General features: G+C 45.8%; 1 protein-coding gene across 7 annotated transcripts in view; it reads left to right on the top strand.

Annotated features, from left to right (window-relative positions):
- LOC133510363 (receptor-type tyrosine-protein phosphatase F-like) overlaps positions 1 to 16,731 on the top strand; it is a 419,886-nt gene that overhangs the window by 72,681 nt on the left and 330,474 nt on the right. For 5 of the 7 annotated variants that reach the window (XM_061838180.1, XM_061838175.1, XM_061838183.1 and 2 more), the window contains one exon: positions 3,979 to 4,060. The exons of the other annotated variants lie outside the window; for them this stretch is intronic. The gene's annotated coding sequence lies outside the window, so the exon portion shown is untranslated. The remainder of the gene's footprint in view (positions 1 to 3,978; positions 4,061 to 16,731) is intronic. 7 annotated transcript variants of the gene reach the window in all.

Here is a 16,731-nt window from a genome sequence, read left to right as displayed (position 1 = left end):
CTGGATCACACTCCAGGTCACAGAGCCGCTCGGAAGGAGAACAATACCAAAAGAGAACAGTAGAAAAGCAAGAATAATAAAAACAAATACATGATAAAACTATGAATCTAACACACCACCTCGACCTAAGCTAATCATAAGGATATAATATAACCAATGAAATGACGAACGGTGGGTGCAAGACACGGCATTTTTAACCGATATGACCAATATGTTGAATGAACTTTAGAGCTGCAAGAAAAAATACAAAACTGTTATCAATATAATAAGCACAGGTAATGCTTTCAAACAAAAAATGCAACATCTCTTATCAAGGCTCCGACGGTATGATTTGCCAAAATTCCAGAACATCGTGTCAGAGCTGGAGACGCGAGGGAAGTCAATTGTGCAGCCTTACAGTGAATGCTACGCAAAACATCTTGACAATTGTCCGTCGGAATTTGATAAACAATTTCAAGACTTTGCTATACTCAAGCCACAGCTGGTAGAGCGTTGGCCTCACAGTTCGGAGGTCGCGGGATCAATCCCGGACCCGCCTGTGTGGACTTTGCATGTTCTCCCCGTGCCTGCATGGGTTTTTCTCCGGGCACTCCGGTTTCCTCCCACATCTCAAAAACATGCAACATTCATTGGACACTCTAAATTGCCCCGAGGTGTGATTGTGAGAGTTATGTAATCTTGTAATATCATTACAAGTGAATCTATGGCAGCTACAGATAGGGTAACATTGTTGCTATCCCTCCATGTTTTCATTATGAGCACATAAAGACATTCAGCAGCTCAGCTCGATGTGGTTTGTGTTCGCGGGCCGACTGCCACCATGCTAGGGCCCGATACGGCTCGCGCGCATTTATTTTCCCCATTGTGATTCCCGTAGTCATTATCAATGACCAACACATGTCGGCCTGCCTCTCACTGTCCCAGTAGCACACTGACCGAAACCCGCTAATCCACCGCCGGGCTCTGAATGGATCCTGAACAATTGCCTGGCATTTGCGACGCCCGCACGAGATTGTGTTCGTCCGCAGTTGCAGGACATAATTTTCCAATCCTGAATGGATTAATCAGATGATCCCGTTGACATTTCAGCGAGAACACAAAACTGTTTAAGGTACTTAAGGGTTGCAGGCTAAATGGGATTGCTCATGAATCTGCATCAGATGCCAAGGATGTCATTTGTCCTTCACAATCCATTGTTTGCTGCTCTCCGTTTACGCATTCAGGCAGCGTGTCTGAATCGAGTCGATTATTACACGAGGAAATCAAGCGGTCCGACACGACGATCAATGGCTCTTTTGACTGATGGGCCTCCTATCCGGACCAACGGTCCCCCTAGAGGAACGCCGGCTCTGACGCACTGCCGCCGTCGCTGATTATCAAGGTCGCTTTGCGGCCGCGGAGATGGGTCAATGCATCATACCGACCCAACGGAGTACACCAAGCCACAACCACGGGGTTAAGGCTACTGTAAAAAACTCATTTTTACAGATTATGACAATGGTGCGTGGAGTCATCTTAGGTCTCGTTTTCTAGACGACGCACTCGAAGCCCCTGAAGGACCTGATGCTGGTCGTCATCATCACCCTTCAGTGTGGGCCAGATGTCCCTCGTGTCCCTCGAGCGGGCATGACTCGGCTTTGACATTGAACGTCGCCTCAAGATGTTGGCCCTGGCACGACGATGATGTGCATGCCGGTCATCTTTTGATCCGCATCAAGGAGGTCGCGCTGAGGCATCTTTGTGTTTTGGGGATGGCAGGGAACTTTAAGCATGTTGTGAAGGGTTATATATTGGACACAAACTTTTCAGTCGTCGTTCAAATATATAGGAAGGGGGTTTTCCCAGTAATGATTGATGATAACAGAGAGTTTCTAGGATTTTTAAGAGACTAATAGATGTAAAATGTACACATAACATGATGTACGAGTGAGTTGAATGATAGTTAGCGGGTTTTTCTTACCTAAAATTGTAATCGCTACCTCACTGATGCTAATTGCGAATCCCAACACTTTAGCAAAGGCTGATTTTGTTGTCTAAAATACCTTTACAGTGTTTATACCTCATCACCAACATCTGCAGTTTGAGGATAGAAGTCCAGCCCTCAGAAATTAGAATAAAATGCAATTAGTAGACAACGATTACTCAAGTACCCTGAAATATCTATAGGATAATCGATTAAAAAAAGATTTGATAGTGACAGCCTATAATAAATGGTAATAAATGACATTGTTATTGAACAAAGATTTGCATCATGGATTATGATTAATATGGAAACTAAACAACAATTATGAGATGTAATCAACCAACCACTGATACTGCAGGTAATAACTGACATGTAGACTAACCAATTCAAAGTGGATGTTCTAAAGAACAGTTCTGGGTCCCCCCCCTTGCCAGCGTGGGTTTTCTCAGGGAACTCCGGTTTCCTCCCACATCCCCAAAACATGCAACATTAATTGGACGCTCTCAATTGCGCCTAGGTGTGATTGTGAGTGCGGCTGTCTGCGAGTGGCTGGCAACCAGTTCAGGGCGTACCCCGCCTCCTGCCCGTTGACAGCTGGGATAGGCTCCAGCACTCCCTGACCCTCGTGAGGATAAGCGGCAAAAAAAAATGGATGGATGGATGTTGCAGATGCTTCCTCAGCCTCCGCAACAAACCCCTAACAAACTCCAGATCAAAGGCCTTTACCTGAAACCTAATCAAATCATTTTCCAGTCTCACGCCGGCGCCGCTCGGTCCATTTCGAGATTGTCTGAATACCTGCAACAGTAAATAGATGGGCGGGGAGCACGATTTGCATATAAAAAGGCGGAGTGATAAAAGAAAGTACTTAACCCGGACTTCCTCACCAGCCGACACGAGCACCTTCACGGTGACGGAAGACTGCATTTTATCAAGGGGGGGGGGGGGGATCCCATTTTAAGATAATTGTATTTATGCACCATGGAAAATGAAAGGCGCAAACAAACAACGCGGTCGGCAGCAAGCAGGATGCGAAACGGGAGATGTTCGAAGCGTCGCCTCGGATTTGTAACAACGCCCGAGATGGCCGCTTTGAACTCGTTGCAATCCTGTAAGGTATAATTCATGTCCCGTCAATTACCAAGCAGCAGACGTGAATGAGCAGAGGTAGTACGGTGGAGGGGAGTGCTCCAAAACCACAACTCTTCAGTCTGCTGTCCTTTCTCCCCCACTGATGAAAGTGTTGCTTTCAAGCATGCAGTCAGATGTATTTTTCTCGTTTTTTTCCATTTCCATAGTTCGCATTTTTCGTCATGACATCAGTTTGGGACATGTTTCTTATTGATTCCTCAAACAAGCCCGAGCCTAGTCAGGAAGTGGGACGAGCTACAGATACAAAAGCAAAGGTTGGCATTGGGTCCCTGCAGCTTCCCCCCGCGTGGCCCAGCTGTTGGGGCGCCCAAATAAATAATGTATATGTGAATTCCTTATACTGTATACCCCCCCCCACTTATATTCTTGTTCTATAGACTAATTCACCTAGTCAGTCCCACCACATTGGGACAGGGACATTGCAAAAAAAGTAACTTGTTTCTCATTGTAATGAGAAACTTTCTCATTGTAATGAGAAACTTCCTCATTGTAATGAGTAACTAGTCCATTGCATGTATGCATGTATAGAAGACCCTTAATCATTTCAGTTTGCATTTCTATGCAACAATGACAATGTAGGAGTTAGTTCGGTTCTAGTTTCATCTGGGACTTTATTATAAAGACGTTGTTTCGCTAGCAAGTCGTCGCCATTATGTTGTGTCTGAGAGACATTTAAAAATAATTTTGAAATGTCAATCATTTTATCCTAGCAAGCGGAAAGGAAGCCTATGCTGCTATATTCGTGTGATAAAAGTTTACAGTTACACCCACCTTATCTTCTTTGAGTTGATCGATGACACTGTCAGGTCTATTCTTTGTTTTGAGGAAAGAGACCAAGTTCTCTTCTGTTGTCTTTCTCTCAGCTGACATCCACAAAGCAAGTTGTCATTTACAGCTACCCGAACGCAGGAAGCTACGGAGCAGGAAGCTATCGCGAGCTCGCAGGTAAGTAAGCTACGACCCATTAGTAGACATCTACACTTACTCATTACAATGAGAAACTTACTCATTACAACGAGAAACAAGTTAGGTTTTTTTTTCAGTGTCCCATTGAGGGGATCCGTACATTTTAGTTGTATAGCCGGATTCATGATCCTTGTCTTGTATGCTTCTTCTACTGTCCTTGTCCTCTTCTATCTTGTCCTGTCCTTCCATCACAGGATGTAGCGCTTTAGTGTCATGCGACATCCATATTTAATGTCTCTTTGTTTTTGATATGTAATGATTTACTTTTCTCATTCTGTTTACAGTTAGCGCTTTGTCTTTGTTTCTTCCCCTTCTCTAGAAATTATTTTCTGTTCGTCTGATTGATTCTGATCCTGAATAAACTTCGATTAAAATACAAAAAAAAAAAATCATAGAGGACGCTAAAAAAACAACACTGTAACATAGTAAAACTCTTCTGGGATAAAGGGGGTGCAGATTCTCCATCTTGCTTGATCAAACAGCGGAACAAGACACAAAAGTGTTGTAATAATTGATATTTACATTGACATATGCAAGTGACGTGATCACCCAACCAATACTGTTGCGGTTAATAACTGATTACAAACCAAGTGTCAAATAAGAACTGGTATTTCGGGTAATGGTACGTGTGTAAAACCGCAAACTACTAAGTGGAGTAATCAATCAACCACTGGTACTGCACGCCATCACTGACAAGTAAACTGACTAATGATGAATAAATCGCATATTGAACCAACATGGCATGACATGTCGACTGACTAATATCTAGTACGTGATATAAGCAGACGTGTAGCCTGAGTGATAAAGTGTGACCCGCGTGTCATGACTGACATGTACTGAACACTGGCCAATAACTCGTAAGTAATCGGAAAATGATGCAAGATGTCACGACTGGCGTGTAAACGGATCTATAATGAGTAAGTGCCATTAGTGAATAAAGATTGGTGTTGCGAATGATGGCTTTTGCGTACATTGACAAATAACAAGCAAGTAAAGTAATCGCTCAACCAGTAGTACACGGAGCTGTCATGGAGAGAAATAGCAAGGAAGTGATGCAATGAGACTATGGCGCGTCGTGATATGACTAACATTTTGTTTGAACATTAATAAGGGGGTGGATTCAATCTGCTTGCCACCAGCTCCGATATGCACGATTTACACGTAGACCGACCTATAACAAGTGGGAGGAATTAACGAAGGTTGAGAGGAATGACTGACAATTAGACTAGTATAAATTATAATGTGCTAAAATGCTATTCAAAGGTCAAGTGTTATGCCTATAAACATTCGAAAATAGATATTGTAATGGAAAATACATATCACATTATTCACTTCAATGTCCATATGAAAAAATAAATATGAACATCCACGCGCAAAGTTGCGGAAATCTCATTCGACATCCAAGTGGTCGCCATATTGCCTGCATCGTCTGTTCATTACGTCACACCGGGATATTCGTCATTGAAAACACGCTGTGCCACCTGCTATGGGACACGGAAGCTCTTTTCAAAGAAGAGAACATCTCACAATCGACCCTATCGTTTCGAGCCATATTTAGATGATATGAGGATCACTTCAAACTCACAACAGACTCCCATACAGTATGTATGAGCCAGGCCGGCCGTAGCTATCCGCCGTGGACACAATTGAGTGAAGTGACTGGGACAATATTACCCTTTCGTTTCGAGCCGTATTTAGATGACATGCGGATCACTTCTAACTAACAACAGACTCCTAGACAGAAAGTATGAGCCAGCCCAGCCGAAGCCGTCCGTCACGGACACAATCAAGTGAAGTGACTGGGGGAATATTACCCTTTTGTTTCGAGCCATATTTAGATGATATGCGGATCACTTCTAACTAACAACAGACTCCCAGACAGTACGTATGAGCCAGCCAGGCCGAAGTCGTGCCCTTTGTCCGAAGCCGTGCAAGGTGCCGACAGGTTCATCGACACATTTAGCACCCCTGACTTACGTGCGTTGATCTTTTGTTACATTCTGAGAGGATTACGCCACCGCCCCCAAACTCTTATTTTTTTTTTAGTAGCTGTATACACACCTACCTGTCATTTGGAACCCACGAAGCTCTCGTCCTTTACACCCGTGCAATCCATCCGGATCTTTTGGAAAAGTATGAAAAGCGAATCCATCCTCCCGAGTGTTAGCAATATCCAGTAAAACAACGAGCCGGCATTTTGGAGCAACGAGCTACCTTCCAGCAGGTAAAACCAGTAGAAACATACGAGACCGCTTGAGTGCTGCTACTAACGTCGCTTCCCGCTTCTTCTCGAAAACAAAATCCCTCAAGAGGATTTTCGTGGTGGGAGTGACAAAAAGCCATATAACGTTAAAATCATGTTGTGTGGTGAAAAAACAGATGGGTCCATTCATTTTTTTTTCCCATTAATAACACACTAAAAATCATACATTTCATGACAGTGGCACTTTAAATCATTGCCTGTAGAATTACCAGGTAACATAATAATAGGCTGCTGTCATCAAAAGTGTCCCACAGACTATGATGCCCCAGATCACGATGGAGCCTTGTGTGCATTATTTAAACAGCAAGCCTGTCTGTCATCTGACAGCGGTGACACATCTTTACCTCAAAGATGTTTGCGTGCTATCTTTAATTAAACCACCGCCCCCCTCCACCTCCGCCCAAGAAAAAAAATACCCTGACTGCATCAGCGACGCACAACACTGAGATGAAGATGAGCCTTCATTTGACTTCCTCTTGCACAGCTGGTGGATGTGGACAAAAGGTGGCTGCAGTCGTACGTGCCGGAGTCTATGAAAAGACTCAAAAGTCTATGTCGGGGAAAAACACGCTAAGATTAGTAGCAGCTGGGTGATTTATAATTAAATTGTTGTGCCTGGTTACCTTCTCCGTCACTGACAAACAAGAGAGAGACTTTTCGGTGCAGGTGGACCGGAAAAGCTCGTCTTTAGTTGAACAGTTATTGACAACAGTGTCTGTGCCAGAATCGGAGGGGGGGGGGGGAGATTTCCTCTAGATTACGTTTTGACAATAGTACACTGAGAAAAAGCGCAACAAAGCTGTCACTTGTTTAATTAATTGATTAAAAAAATGAAATCGTTGCAACAATTTAGCACGTGATATAAATGGGCCGAAGTGTTTAATTTTTGACTGAATGATTTTCTTTCATTGAGTCTGAGTTTCTCGTGCGTTGTGAACTTGGACTGATGGAGAGCATATTGACATAAACTTTGTATTTGCGGCTATTTTAAATTTGTTTATTTCTGTCAGATAAACCAGAAAGGGCATAAAACGTTGTTAAATAACAACAACAAAAGCCAGAGCTTTGTTTGAAGCTTGTATGGGTGTATGAATGTGGATGAGGACTGAATTTCGCTGCCATGCTTTTAAGGTAAACTAAGGTAAGTTAGCAAAAGCTAATGTTTTGGCTGACACTCGTGATGTGTGTTCCAACATTCAAACATAGGTCAAATCAAATAAAACAGGTTAAAATTGCAGGGTCCACTAAATTAATCCTTTTCGTTGAATCAACAGGGGTTGGACTCTGTTCCACTCTGGTGTTGCCCACGGGGAGAGACGCCGTGCAGGTGTGGATATACATATTGCCCCCCGGCTCGGGGCCTGTACGTTAGGGTTTATCCCGGTGAATGAGAGGGTAGCTTCTCTCCGCCTCCACGTAGGGGGATGGGTCCTTACTGTTGTTTGTGCTTGTACACCAAACAGCAGTTCAGAGTACCCACCCTTTTTAGGGTCCTTAGAGGGAGTGCTGGAGAGCACCTCTTCTGGGGACTCCATCATTCTGCTGGGGACTTCAATGACAGTGAGACCTGGAGGGGCGTGATTGGGAAGAACGCCCCCCCCCCCCTCCCCGATCAGAACCCAAGTGGTATTCTGTTACTGGACTTCTATGCTTATCACGGATTGTCCATAAAAGAGTAGAAGTCTGGGATTCCATGCTGAATCTACTTCCCCCATGACCCGACCCGGAAGAAAAAGCGGTAGAAAATGGATGGATGTTTATATTTTCAGTGTAAATGATAACAGTCACCATGAAATATTGAAAAAAAAAGGTACCAGATTATTGGTGGACTACAGGGTGAGCGTCACAATCATTCCTTTCCTCCCCCACTAGATTTTTACCGCCCCGATGGGTACAGAGGCCCCGGAGGCGAAGGGCCTTGGAGGGCTGCCAAAATGAAACGTGCCCATAGAGCGTCTAAAGGTTAACCGTGCTATCCTGAAGGGACTTGAAACCGTTTGGCCCCAACTGCACGGGTCAGAGCGTGGCGGTCATAAATCACACACCCGTGATCAACAAGCGGAAAAATGAAGGGAAAAAGCACCTTGCGTCTGTTTTACCACATTTTCTGCACAGACAACATGGAGTCGCATACTGTACAGTAAACCCATGCCTGCAGTGCGTACATATGCACATAAGGGTTCTCATACGAACTTAGCCCTTTTCACTTACATCTGGGTCATCCTGTGTGTGAATAGAATTTACTTAGTTTTTAATTATTTTTCAGAAATTATATACAGGGGGCCCTTAACTTGACAGTACACCAATTTCTGACTTTTTCCACTTATAAGCCATCCCTTGGTCGACTCTTATTCTCTTGTATTGCAAGCCAAACTTGTAGTTACCACTGAACCGTCAAATGCACAACCTCAAAATCAATGGACTTACAGGGAGCATGCTCATGCCCATAGGTGAGGGTAGGAACATAGAGGGACCGGTAAATTGAGAGCTTCGCCTTTCGACTTAGCTCCCTCTTTACCACAACGGACCGATACAAAGTCCGCATCACTGCAGACGCTGCACCGATCCATCTGTCGATCTCCCGCTCCGTTCTTCCCTCACTCGTGAACAAGACCTCAAGATACTTAAACTCCTCCACTTGGGGAAGGATCTCATTCCCGACCTGGAGAGGGCACGACGGCACCCTTTTCCGACTGAGGACCATCGTCTCGGATTCGGAGGTTCTGATTCTCATCACCGGGGCCCCCCTCTGGAGCCGAGCCTGGAGGTGGGGCTCGAAGGCGAGCGCCTGGTGGCCAGGCCTGCACCCGTGGGGTTCGGCCGGGCACAACCCGAAAGGGTAACAAGGGTCCCCCTTCCCATGTGCTCACCACCTGTGAGAGGGGGCATAGGGGTTGGGTGCAATGTGACATGGGCTGCGGCCAAAGGCAGGGACCTTGCTGATCCGATCCCCGGCTTCAGAAACTAAAATCAAACAACTACAACAAAAAATCCACAGTCATGGAGGTAAATAAACTTCTCCTGTCGACCTCTTTCTTCTTTTTTTCTGGAGCAGTCACATTTAAGTGCCTTATCCTCTGTGGTCACTCTGTTTGACGACGTAAACGGACAGTAACACGGCGTAAACAGACACTAAGAGCGCTGCTGGAGCAAATATCAACGTCAGGAAGAGGTTCTATGATGTCGTGATTTATGGTTTCATTCCGGCCTCCCTATCCTGCCCAGGTCTTTGCAGACAAACTGGAATGGAGCTACCGGGTAGCTGCAAAATACTGGCCTTCATCAGGGTATGCAGTCTTCCGATTAAAATGGAATCAGATGTAGAATACTCTGATTTATTTTGGCTGTGGCTTTTAAGTCAAAAATATCTTCCTTTGACAGGATTAATAATCGTATCGTGGCTAAAGATGGAACTGGACAGGCTTTAGCATATTTCAGTCCGTTGAGTTCTTGCTGGTTAAGACTGGCACCGCCTTTTTTGTGTCAGCTAGCGAGCAGGGACGCTCAGTCAGGTTGCCTGTTAGTTCTTGTCAACGTCCACCTTGATGGCTCAGGCGGACAACTCTCTGCCATGTTTTTGTTTTTCCTGTGCCACCTTTGACTCTGTTCCAGCAGCACACTGACTACAACTGTTACTTGTTTCCTTTATCTGATTATTGGATTAATTTACGCGGTCGTCTGTGTAATTGCCGAGCTACTACCCAATGAGGCTATGTGCTAACATTGTTATGTGAAGCTAATGCGTGCTATATTACAAGATGAGCGAGCACTACTGTTCTGCTTACCTATTTGGATTTCACATGGCAGTGCTTTGGCCAGTGTGTTAACAGAATTTTGTTCTAGAACTTCAGCCAGCCGAGCTGCCCAATTATTGAGGCTTTGTTGGTTAGCTCCCCAGTGGTTAGGGCATTGGTTTGGTAAACCAGGGGTCGTGAGTTCTTATCCCACTGGGGCCTCCACTCCCCGAAGGGGGGTTGTGTCAGGAAGGGCATCCGGCGTTAAAAACTGTGCCAAACAAATATGAGCCTCCATCTGAGATGTCACGCTGTGGCGACCCCCCCCGCCCGGTACAAGCCGAAAAAAACTTTACTGTCAGCTAGCCCCACTGTTACCGAACAGGTGGGCCAACTCCGTGAACAACATTGTACTCTTAATCTCTGACAAATCCTGCCACTAATGTGTACAGAGGTTTAGAATCACTTGTTTGGTTTTGAGAAGGCTCGAGCTATTTAATGACATTAACACTTTGTAGTATTTCTTTCGGCTTGTCCCATTAGCGGTCGCCACAGCGCGTCATCTCAGATGGACGCTCATATTTGTTTGGCACAGTTTTTGCGCCCGATGCCCTTCCTGACGCAACCCCTCTGCATTTACCTGAGGAGGGAGCTGGAGCCTATCCCAGCTAACTGGAGGCAAAGGTAGACTACACCCCGAACTGGTCGCCAGCCAGTCACAGGGCAGATATCGACACCATCACTGAGCGGGAATCGATCTCACGTTGCCTGCACCAAAGGAAATACCACTACACTATCAGTGACTAATGACAGTAACGCTTTAATCAGAGAAAATTGATTTTACATCGGGGTGAATTGAGTTACGAGCTTGGTCACGGAGGGACTTAAACTAGTGAGGGGACCATTCTAATGGGGTCATTTCGAAAGAGAATAAGTGAGTCATAAACCCAGACCGCTCATTTCCCCATTTGTCAAGGACACTCTCCTGCGTCATCATTCACTGTGAGCAAATCATTTGACTCAAGGTTACGTTGCTTTTTTCTTTTTTTTTTTTTGGCTGCATTCCTAATTTAGCCTCGAGCAAAGGCTCCTAAAGACGCTACGGATGCTCATCCTGACAGCTCCATCTGGACTCCCCACGTGGGCCTCGGCTCACAGAGCGCGCCATGCGGGAATCCCTCCCGTTGCATAAAAAAAAAAAAAAACTGACCCGCTGCCCACTTGGCTCCGCCTTTTAACCGCCATTTTCCCGCCTTTGATACGAAAGCTTTATCGCCTGGGACCACGAGGGAGATTAATGTTTAACCCAGAAAACACTCCCAAGGAGATTTACCGTTTGATTCACTTCTCTGTGAAATGTACACAATGTGGGATTCGTGGTGTGTGTGTGCGGCTGGTTTTGATTGAGATATGTGACGCTGCCGCAGTTTTACGGCAGGTCTGGTATTGCGGTGTCCTTGGGGGGGATCGCACTGCTGTATCCGCTCCAGTTCACCCCTGCCCACCTAGCTACCTACCAACCAGTGACTCCATCAATCAGATATGGGCTTGCGCGCAAATCAGTCAGTGGAAGAGACAACAGCAGCCGCCCGCTGGAAAAAAACGGGAGGCCGTCAGGATAAATTCACAAGTCAAACCTTGATAACATTGCAGACAGTTCACAGTCAGACTATTTCAAATTCTAGTGATCGTTAATAGCATATTTAGCATCTCTGAGCCTAAACGGCTCTGTGATTTTGCATCCTTAGTTTACACAGTATTATTGACAATATGGCAAGATGTCATAGAAGTCAATCCATGATAAACAATTTACCACACAGTAATTATGGTTAATACTGTACTCAGCATTATTCCGAGTAAAAATCTCTTTAGTGCAACAATATTACTGACAAAGCCCAACGGGCGTCACATTTCAGATAGTTATTGATGCCGTTTTGAATGGGAAACATCTTAAATCCTGTACTTAAAGGGTCACTGTCATGAAATGCATGATTTTTAGTATGTTATTAATGAAAAAACGGCATGTGTTTTTTCACCACAAAACATGATTTTGACGTATACAGCTTTTTCTAACTCCCGCCATGAAAATCCTCTCGAGGGATTTGTTTTCGAGAAGAACCAGGAAGTCACGTACATGGTGGGACTGCCCTCAAGTGGACTCGTTTGTTCCTATTAGTTTTACCTCCGGGAAGCTAGCTCGTTGTTCCTTTGTGTTAGCCAAAATGCCGGCTCGTTGCATTGCTGGATATTTTTTGTACACTCGGGAGGATGAATTTACCCTTCATAAGTTTGCAAGAGACCCGGTTCGTCGTGAAAAATGGATTGCACGGGTGCAAAGGACGAGAGCTTTGTAGGTTCCAAATGACAGGTAGGTGTCTATACAGCCACTAAAAAAAAATAATAGTTTGGGGCGGACCACGTAATCCGGCTCTCATAATGTAACAAAAGATCCGCGTACGTATGACAGGGGTGCTAAATGTAGCGGATGTGGACCTTGTGCCACCTTGACGGCAAAAATGAGCCACCCCATCCAACAAGGCCGGCAGCCGGCTCAGCCTTGTCGGCTGGGGTGGCTCGTCGCGGCGCCGGGCCGTGTTGGCTCATCTCCGCCGCGGAAGTGGATCGGACGGGCAGGCAGGTTGGCCGTGATCGCATATCATCTGAATATGGCTCGAAACAATAGGGTAATGCCCCGGTAACTTAATGTGGTTGCGTGATGTTCTCTTCTTCGAAAAGAGCTTCCGTGTCAGAGGGGGCGTGTCCCATAGTAGGATCCACAGCGTGTTTTCAATGGTGAATGTCCAGGGTGACGTCACGGCCAGGAGATGTAGCCAATATGGTGTCCACTTGGATGTCGAATGACACTTTAGCAACTTTGCCCATGGATGACGCGCTCTCTGCTCATATTTATTTTTTCGTGTAGACATAGAAGTGAATAATGTTATATGTATTTTTCATTTCACTATCTATTTTAGAATGTTTATAGGGGTGACACTTGACCTTTAAGTTCTCTGAGCGTGTCATGGGCAAGGCTGGACTACTGCCAAGAGGGGCGTGGCCTGCCCACCGCTCTGGGGGCTGACAGCTCTGGCACTCGTCACTGACAATGCCAGTTCGTTGCCTTGTGTCATTGTGTTGCATTCACTGCTAGTAGGATGTTCCAACACTGAGAGTAAGTGTAGTGTTGAGCTATCCTTGTCACAGCGATTCTGTCCCCTTTTGTTTATCGCGTCCTATTATGCTCATTAGTTTGCCCCATTGTCATTGGACCTTGGTTTACGTGATTTGGACCCTGCCTAGCCTAGCGTATCTGTACCTCTACCTTGTTTTGGACTGCTTTTTGGAATCGACCAGTTTATCGAAATAAAACCACCCCTAACATCATGCCCTCATCTTGGAGGCCTGCATTTGTGTCCGCCCCCACACCGTTGGTTCGTGATAGAGCGTAAACATCCGTAGTCAACTTCTGCTTGATGTTACTGACAAAACGGCACCCACAAGTCAAACCATGATAAAAATGTTTGCAGTTAATTTCTACCATTGGATTCGCTCATCAGCTTTTAACATGCTCAGTTAGCGCATAGCTGCAGGTTGTGTCACGTCCCATCTGAACGAGAGGTAGGACCCAAATGCAGGAACTCGGAAGACGCAATGTAGTTCAAGAAGAGACACGTTTATTGTATGCCGAGGTCGGGGATCGAGCAGGCAGTCCGGTGCAGCAGCGGTTGTTGGGGCGTCGAGCGAAGAGAGCAGATGAGTGGGCAGGCAGTAGTCGGTACACGGGGAAACAATCAACGCAGGCAGAAGTGTCAAGGAGTCAGGCTTACAAGGTTGGTCAGAGAACGGACGGAGGTCGGTACACACAGGTTCAGTCAGGAATACGAGAGTGCTGGAACGGGAGATAAAGCTCAACGAACTGGCCGAGGACCAGTCGTCACCGGGTCCTATATATATACGGGGGATGATCAGGCCGCATGAGGCACAGGTGTGTGCCTCCCAATCAGCGCAGCCGCACAGCTCGTGCTGAAGCGGCAGGATCATGACAGGTTGTCATAAAAATCCTCAAGTCGAACCGGAACAACAGCTTAAACAGATAGTACTACTGTACTAGGAAGTGTAATTCCACATTTGATGGGTGGGCAGGAACTCTAGAGACCCAATTAATTTTATACAATTAATTAAAAAGTCAATTTTACATAATAGGTGCAATTTAAAGGCCTAATTAGAAATGTCATAATTTGGGCGAGTGTATGTGGCATCCTGTTTTCCAGGGGGAAGAAGTCTCCGAGCGTGACACTGGCGTGGATTTCAGCTCCACTGCTTTCCGTCCTGTGCGTGACCGCCACCGAGGAAAATGGGGGGGGGGCAGGAAGCGGCAACCTCACAGCAACAGTGATGGGACGAATGTTCTTGGCCAGACTAAATTTAGAGATGATGTGCTGTAGCATCAATCCTGACTAAGCCTTCAACCGAAGAGCCACTGAGGTGAATATTGTACACAGGAAGGGATGCGGGAATATGTCTTACGTAAGTAAATGGCGTCCGATTCGCACTGTCACAGTGTACCCGTCAGCGTGAAAACCCCAGTGGGATAACGTATAGCTATTTCGAGCGTGTTTAGCTACCAGGTGGAGAGTCTCCATAGAAACCAGGAAGATCGAAATCTATCATCTGCCCATTGTGTGCGTTGACAGTACTTAACTCTGCAAATATTTTCAGGGCAACAAATCTTTACCTATTCTTTATTGTGTTTACGGTGTGTATTATTTCATACAATATTCAGTTATAATCTTATTTTACCACCCTCAAGCACAGCTGATTCTAACATCACCTAGCATACCGATGGGATAGCAATAGCATAGCTGATTCTAAAGTCCAGAGGCATTGCTTATGCTAACATTTAATGACATTAACACTTTGCAGTATTTCTTTCGGCTTGTCACGTTAGCATACTAGTTTCTGTGTGGTTGCAGAGCTGATCGTGACGTCTCATTGTATAGCCATGTGTATTTGTTGTCAATGTATGGTAGTCGGCAGCAGGGTGGCGCATCTGGTTAGAGCGTTAGTCTCACAGTTCTGAGGACCAGGTTTCAAATACCAGCCGGTATAGAGTTTGCATGTTGTCCCCGTTCCACCGTGGGTCTGTCCAGGCTCTTTAGAAGACTTTTAGAATTTAGAAGACTCTAAACTCTAAGACCTCACCTATGGGCACGAGCTGTGTGTCGTGCCCAAAAGAACAAGATCCTGGATACAAGCAGCCGAAATGAGTTTCCAGGGTGTCCGGGCTCTCCCTTAGAGATAGGGCGAGAACCTCGGTCATCCGGGAGGGTCTCAGCATTGAGAGGAACCAGATGAGGTGGCTGGGGCATCTGATTCGGATGCTTCTCTGGTGAGGTGTTCTGAGCATGTCCCACCTGAAAGAGACCCCGGGGATGACCCAGGACACGGTGGAGAGACTACGTCTCTCGGCTGGCTTGAGAACGCCTCGGGATCCCTCCGGAAGAGCTGGAGGAGGTGGCTAGGGAAAGGGAAGTCCAGGTATCCCTGCTGAAGCTACTTCCCCAGCAGCTCAGAAAATGGCTGGATGGATGGATGGATAAACTCTAAGACTCTAAATTGCCCTTACGTGCGACCCTTGTGAGACTAAGTGGCTCAGAAAGTGGCTGGATGGATGTCAAATTGTCCATTTGATTCTAATGTCTGGTAGCAGAGATTATCAGAATACCCTGCACACCATGACAGTTTCGAATGGCCAGTAGCATAACTGATTCCAATACTTGGTAGCAAAACCTTAGCACAGCTGCTTCTATTGGTGGCAACTAATTCGGGTGTGGGCTGGATTTTTAGAAATACACTTGGCCTAAATGTCGAAAAAGGTACCCATATTTTTGTGACAGGGTAAAGGATTTGGGGGAATCTTCTTCAGTGGAGGGGAAGCGATACTGTATATTCATACAACACACGCCTGTTTTGCTGCACTGACACTTAAAAACAAGCTTTGGCTTCACCGTTGGCAGTGCAGGAAAAAGGCAGCGGTGTTGAACATTTTAATGAGGCTTTGGTGTTGTTTTTCCATTCACCTTCCGAAAAGTGCAGCACGCGCGCCTGTGTGTGTACGGGCGGCCGCCAAGGTGTCTCCACTTACACGTGATAGCTTCTCTTTGCGTCTCCACTTGTTCTAGACAGTGTAATGGTTGCCTGATGGCTTGAAATTGCAACAAGCATTAAAGCTGAGACCTGACTGAAAAAAACCTTCAAATAATTGCAGCATTTCCCCATGGCAACAGACGCTTTTGAAAAGTGTAGACAACCAAGTTGTCTCACGGGACTGCAACCACGGCTCAAAATCACGTAATGTGCATGCCGGGCCAGTCATGTTAATGTCCGATAGCGCGGCTAATTGTACCATCCCGCAGCCTAGCTGTAGCATAGCTAACACTAACATTCTATTGAAAAGCGATAGCGGTTAGCATAGCTGATTCTAATACCCTATAGCGTAGTCGATTCTGAAACATTTATTTCGCATAGGTGATTACAGAGCTTGTGCATGTGACGTCACCATTTTCACGGCGCCATATTGCCGGTCAAACAGCTGCTCGACATTGTGGGAGATTATTTACAATACCCGAGACCTGTTGTGCTGTTGGTTGTCA

This window comes from Syngnathoides biaculeatus, chromosome 13 (genome assembly GCF_019802595.1).
Source record: "Syngnathoides biaculeatus isolate LvHL_M chromosome 13, ASM1980259v1, whole genome shotgun sequence".
NCBI classification, from domain to species: Eukaryota; Metazoa; Chordata; class Actinopteri; order Syngnathiformes; family Syngnathidae; genus Syngnathoides; species Syngnathoides biaculeatus.
The sequence above is the reverse complement of the archived record's forward strand: the minus strand, read 5'-3'. Positions and strand labels throughout refer to the sequence as shown.